Source organism: Haemaphysalis longicornis, unplaced genomic scaffold, assembly GCF_048455015.1.
Source record: "Haemaphysalis longicornis isolate Haplotype H1 unplaced genomic scaffold, Haemaphysalis longicornis Haplotype H1 scaffold_6, whole genome shotgun sequence".
Classification (NCBI taxonomy): Eukaryota; Metazoa; Arthropoda; class Arachnida; order Ixodida; family Ixodidae; genus Haemaphysalis; species Haemaphysalis longicornis.
In genome coordinates, this window is record NW_027526407.1 from 174,109,775 (window position 1) to 174,116,545 (window position 6,771).

The window sequence follows — 6,771 nt, forward strand, 5'->3', positions numbered from 1 at the left end:
CTTTTTACATCTGCATAACACTCCGCTTCCTCGGGGTCTAGCCGGGCCATTACATCGGCTGCCTCTGCCAGCAACAACCTCCAAAGTCTCTGGGGCCCGGACGCCCACTCCAAGCCTATTCTCGTGCAAGTGCGGTTCAAAATTTGCTAGAAACCGCCCTATTTACCTACCAATAGCAAAGGCTGAAGAAACCTCTCATGTCATAGTTTACTGTTTTTGGCTCTACTTCGGAAGCCAGAGTCCTCTTTATTTGCTCTATTTGTCAATCTTCAATTTACGGAGAGAGAAAGGAATCCAGCGACGGAGCGTGTGTTTGCTTTTAGGCCCCTCTCTCGCGAGGGAGAGTGGTAAACATCCCAAGCATAGTTATTCCACTTGCGGTCTTGCACGCGAGAACGCAGACCAGTTCTGGCAAGCATCTCCCGTTTGTTACACATGCGGTCGACTGCAGACGCTTTGGAATGACTAGTCTTGTTCGATGCTGATTGAACGCGCGCACACACACAAACACAACTGCGCTCTAGCGCCACAGCTATCTGCCAATATTGCTGGTTCTAATACGAGCGTTCTAGTGCAGACTTTTGGCCAGATTGAAGGTCCGCTTGCGCTGCAGCGCAACAAAGCCTTTTGGGTGAGCTTGAGTGCAATATGTGTGCTATTTATACATTTCCTGATTATCCTTGCGTACAGTCTGAGCCTGCGGAGCACAGCCCAGTTAACCGTCTGCTGTTGTTGCACGATACCATGTTTCGGTGCTTTAGGGCTTCCCTTCCCGGCCCTGGTCATACCATTTCGCCTTCGTTGTGAGGACGCTATGCGAAATTGGAGCCGCCTAATATAAAAGGGAAACATTCATATGGTATTATGTCGCTTCCCAAGACCCTCCCGCATTCCTTTGAATTGTCGCGTTGTTTAGGGCACAACGATGGCGCGATTCAGGGGTTTTCTGCATACAGACTACATTCAAACCTCAAACTTTTCGCAGTAATGTGCACCTTTACTTTTCTCTGAGCCACAACTTAGTACGGAGTGCCCCCTCCGGCCCTTTCGGAACTCTACGAGCTGGTTATTTCAGTAACACGAGCCCTGCGTTTTCTAATTGCTGGAAGCCAGCTGTGATTTGTACTGCAAGTTGGTGTTCGAGGTTTTCTCAGCCTCCAGGATGCGGATGAACAAAGGTCATGCGAAGCGGCGGTATCGCCTGTTTCTCTGTAAACGCAATTTCCCCTCCTCATTTTGCAATTCCAAGTGTTCGTCCACGCAGCAATTGTGGCGCCAAGTCTGCGGCCTTCATACATGCTTCCGTTCAACTCCTCCTGTATTTACTTTCGCTGGTTGTACTGGGCTGGTCAGCTTTCACTTCATCAATGTAGCAGCTCTCCTATCCAAAATTTTGGCCCACTTCCCAATCCCTATCCTTTTCTTTTGTTCTAAGTTTTCTACAACTCCTCTTTTTTATCCTTGCCTCTGCTTTTCTTTTTCTCCTTATTTTAAATCCTCTTTCTACCCGCACCATCATTGCAACAGCCTTATGGTTGCAACATTCGGCACTTTTTTCTCTGCTCAGTTGTTTTCTTTTACGGTTGTCTTCAACCAGAGTGAGGATCAAAAGAATACCTCACATTTTATGTATAGAAAAGAGTTTTGTGTCAATTGTAACACAATCCTTGACGAAGACAGTCTCACTTGTGGAAACATTCAACTAATTTAAAATAAATACGTAACCCGCAAAGTTGTTTATCTTTCACCTAAACGTTCTTCCTGGCTTATTGCACAACTGCATCCGCACCGACTTGATCAATGTCTGCGAGAAAATATACAACTGACAGATAAGGGTGGCGTTTCCCCAGCCACACCATCTGGAAAGCTTTGTGCGCCCCTCACTTGTCCATCGTGTACTCAGGCATTTACCAACCAGTAAGAGCGACGCTTCGGATTCATCTCCCATGGCGGTATAAAATTTTAAGACACACGGACACTTGAATGTACCCACCTGCAATCGTAGAGATACACGTACTTCACGTCGGAGTTGTAGATATAGCAGTAGGTGCATCATCGTCATCGCTTCGTAGGTTGAGCAGCATGTGCGTTAAGGTTCGCTTCAATTATCCGGCGTTGTAGATGATACTTATAAGTCGGCCTCTTCCCAGCGTACTGAACCGGCGCCAACGGTGAACAGATGGGCTATTACTTGTATTTGTCAGTTGTTAGGCTGGTAAGTTTGTCCACTATGCCCGCCTCCTGCGTCACCGCACGGAGTTAGGGGACGACTGATACATCAACCCCTCATTCCAGGAACACACTTGCACAAAGGTGTTTTCATGGTTGGGAGTTTTTCTGCACGTTTTGGAGGTGCTTACTTCAAACAACATGGTCTCTATCACAGTGCTCGTCTGGCAAGAAATAAAATTAAACACGACCTTTTCACGTACGTTTAAGCCAAAGGTGCCACGCCGGAGCCGCAGGAATGCTAGCATGCTGTTCCTTGTCAGTGATTATTCCCAGTACAGTCGTGACACCACAGACTCCTCCGCGCCTTTGGAGTGGGGAACATTGCATATCCATCCAGGCAACCTGCGCAAGTGGGTGCAGCGTCGGACTCCGCCCGAGTATCAGTAGTGGCTTTATTTCATGCCCATGTTTTCGCATCGTTCTTACTCCCCGCACAAGTATTCATGAGAGCGTGCCCTACAGATTACATGTTGCTAAACAAAAAATCCCTGTCTCAACACCTAACATGCCGAAAGTGCTGTGGGTAAGATAACCCGGCAATCATTGCTTCGGAAAAGACGAAAGGGAACAGTGGAATATTGTCGACGATGCATTCCTGCTGCAAATGCAGATAATCGCCGGGAACTGTGCAAGAAAAACATTTCAATTGGGGTGCTTCTATACTTCATTCAGACCACCTGGCTACATCATAACTAAAAAGATTGAAACCCAAAGACAATGAATTACAAAAAGATTAGGGTGTTAGCCAAGCAAAACTATAAAGAGACCCGGAGACAATATTACATTCGGAAAAAGTCTTATGGTGTGCCTTTGAGTGAGCTTGGAAGCAGATACTCTGAAAGTCTCACCAGCCCTGACAATATCATCATTTTAGCTATTTCATCTGCAGAGCGTTTTGGTTAGCAGGTAAGCAGAGGCTTCGACATTTAAACCAGAACATACAGTACGGAACTTCAAGTGTCCAACGTTCGGAACGTATCGAACATACCACTCCAGCCTTTGTGTGAGCTATGAAGCAAATGCCTCAAGTAAAATCAAAACTAGGTCGTGGGTTTGGATCCTACCTGGAGGGCATTTTTCCTCCGCTTTCTTTCTTTCTTTCCAAATTCTTTATCTGTTTCAATGACCTACCACAACCTCCCCTTTGCTTTCCGAGGTTTTCTTGACTGCCAACCCCTTATTTCTGTGTTTTCTCTACGAGCTCCTCATTTCCTATTCTGATTCGCTACATGCAAAGCGAGGGCCTCTGTTCTGGGAGTCTTGGTGCCATAGGTAGCTTAAGAGGGCCAGCGCTCTCTACATGTCGTATACACTCGAGTCACGGCGCGGGGATTAAAAAGAAGGTTCTTCACCCCGAGAAGTGAGAGTGGCGCTTGTCACCCCCCCCCCCAGCACAGGAAAAAAAATTCATTGACATAAATACCCCAGAAAGCGGGGGGGAAAATCGCCTCACGGGTAGCGTAGTGGTTATCACACCAGGCCAGTATTCTGGAGGTCGTGGGTTCGGATCCCACCTGGAGGGCATTTTTTCTCCGCTTTCTTTCTTTCTTTCCAAATTTTTTATCTGTTTCAATGACGTACCACAACCTCCCCTTTGCTTTCCGAGGTTTTCTTGACTGCCAACCCTCATATATATATGTATATATATATATATATATATATATATATATAGTTATATAGCGAATCAGAATAGGAAATGAGGGGCTCGTTGAAAATAAGACAGAAATAAGAATTCGCAGTCAAGAAGACCTCGGAAAGCAAAGGGGAGGTTGTAGTAGTTCAAGATAAAGAATTTGGAAAATAAGAAAGTGGAGAAAAAATGCCCGCCAGGTGGTATCCGAACCCACGACCTCCAGAATACCAGTCTGGTGCGATATATATATATATATATATATATATATATATATATATATATATAACACAGAAATAAGGATTGGCAGTCAAGAAGACCTCGGAAAGCAAAGGGGAGGTTGTGGTAGGCCATTGAAACAGATCAAGAATTTGGAAAGAAAGAAAGAAAGCGAAGAAAAAATGCCCGCCAGGTGGGATCCGAACCCACGACCTCCAGAATACCGGTCTGGTGCGATAACCACTACGCTACCGGCGGGGCGATTTTCTCCCCCGCTTTCTGGGGTATTTATGTCAATGTAATTTTGTTCCTGTGCTTGGGGGTGGTAGCCAGCGCCACTCTGACTTCTCGGGGTGAAGGGGACCTTCTTTTTAATCCCCGCGCCGTGACTCGAGTGTCTACGACATGTCGAGAGTGGTCACCCAGCGTTGAACCCTCTTAAGCTCCCTATGGCACCAAGACTGCCAGAACAGAGGCCCTCGCTATGCATGTAGCGAATCAGAATAAGAAATGAGGGACTCGTAGAAATAACACAGAAATAAGGATTGGCAGTCAAGAAGACCTCGGAAAGCAAAGGGGAGGTTGTGGTAGGCCATTGAAACAGATCAAGAATTTGGAAAGAAAGAAAGAAAGCGAAGAAAAAATGCCCGCCAGGTGGGATCCGAACCCACGACCTCCAGAATACCGGTCTGGTGCGATAACCACTACGCTACCGGCGGGGCGATTTTCTCCCCCGCTTTCTGGGGTATTTATGTCAATGTAATTTTGTTCCTGTGCTTGGGGGTGGTAGCCAGCGCCACTCTGACTTCTCGGGGTGAAGGGGACCTTCTTTTTAATCCCCGCGCCGTGACTCGAGTGTCTACGACATGTCGAGAGTGGTCAACCAGCGTTGAACCCTCTTAAGCTCCCTATGGCACCAAGACTGCCAGAACAGAGGCCCTCGCTATGCATGTAGCGAATCAGAATAAGAAATGAGGGACTCGTAGAAATAACACAGAAATAAGGATTGGCAGTCAAGAAGACCTCGGAAAGCAAAGGGGAGGTTGTGGTAGGCCATTGAAACAGATCAAGAATTTGGAAAGAAAGAAAGAAAGCGAAGAAAAAATGCCCGCCAGGTGGGATTCGAACCCACGACCTCCAGAATACCGGTCTGGTGCGATAACCACTACGCTACCGGCGGGGCGATTTTCTCCCCCGCTTTCTGGGGTATTTATGTCAATGTAATTTTGTTCCTGTGCTTGGGGGTGGTAGCCAGCGCCACTCTGACTTCTCGGGGTGAAGGGGACCTTCTTTTTAATCCCCGCGCCGTGACTCGAGTGTCTACGACATGTCGAGAGTGGTCAACCAGCGTTGAACCCTCTTAAGCTCCCTATGGCACCAAGACTGCCAGAACAGAGGCCCTCGCTATGCATGTAGCGAATCAGAATAAGAAATGAGGGACTCGTAGAAATAACACAGAAATAAGGATTGGCAGTCAAGAAGACCTCGGAAAGCAAAGGGGAGGTTGTGGTAGGCCATTGAAACAGATCAAGAATTTGGAAAGAACGAAAGAAAGCGAAGAAAAAATGCCCGCCAGGTGGGATCCGAACCCATAGCGAGGGCCTCTGTTCTGGCAGTCTTGGTGCCATAGGGAGCTTAAGAGGGTTCAACGCTGGTTGACCACTCTCGACATGTCGTAGACACTCGAGTCACGGCGCGGGGATTAAAAAGAAGGTCCCCTTCACCCCGAGAAGTCAGAGTGGCGCTGGCTACCACCCCCAAGCACAGGAACAAAATTACATTGACATAAATACCCCAGAAAGCGGGGGAGAAAATCGCCCCGCCGGTAGCGTAGTGGTTATCGCACCAGACCGGTATTCTGGAGGTCGTGGGTTCGGATCCCACCTGGCGGGCATTTTTTCTTCGCTTTCTTTCTTTCTTTCCAAATTCTTGATCTGTTTCAATGGCCTACCACAACCTCCCCTTTGCTTTCCGAGGTCTTCTTGACTGCCAATCCTTATTTCTGTGTTATTTCTACGAGTCCCTCATTTCTTATTCTGATTGGCTACATGCATAGCGAGGGCCTCTGTTCTGGCAGTCTTGGTGCCATAGGGAGCTTAAGAGGGTTCAACGCTGGGTGACCACTCTCGACATGTCGTAGACACTCGAGTCACGGCGCGGGGATTAAAAAGAAGGTCCCCTTCACCTCGAGAAGTCAGAGTGGCGCTGGCTACCACCCCCAAGCACAGGAACAAAATTACATTGACATAAATACCCCAGAAAGCGGGGGAGAAAATCGCCCCGCCGGTAGCGTAGTGGTTATCGCACCAGACCGGTATTCTGGAGGTCGTGGGTTCGGATCCCACCTGGCGGGCATTTTTTCTTCGCTTTCTTTCTTCCTTTCCAAATTCTTGATCTGTTTCAATGGCCTACCACAACCTCCCCTTTGCTTTCCGAGGTCTTCTTGACTGCCAATCCTTATTTCTGTGTTATTTCTACGAGTCCCTCATTTCTTATTCTGATTGGCTAAATGCATAGCGAGGGCCTCTGTTCTGGCAGTCTTGGTGCCATAGGGAGCTTAAGAGGGTTCAACGCTGGGTGACCACTCTCGACATGTCGTAGACACTCGAGTCACGGCGCGGGGATTAAAAAGAAGGTCCCCTTCACCTCGAGAAGTCAGAGTGGCGCTGGCTACCACCCCCAAGCACAGG

General features: G+C 47.8%; 1 non-coding gene across 1 annotated transcript; it reads right to left on the reverse strand.

Moving 5' to 3' along the window:
• Positions 1-5,188: 5,188 nt before the first annotated feature.
• Positions 5,189-5,261, reverse strand: Trnat-ggu (transfer RNA threonine (anticodon GGU)). Its single transcript has one exon. It is a non-coding gene; the product is annotated as a tRNA-Thr (tRNA).
• Between the last annotated feature and the right edge of the window lie 1,510 nt (positions 5,262-6,771).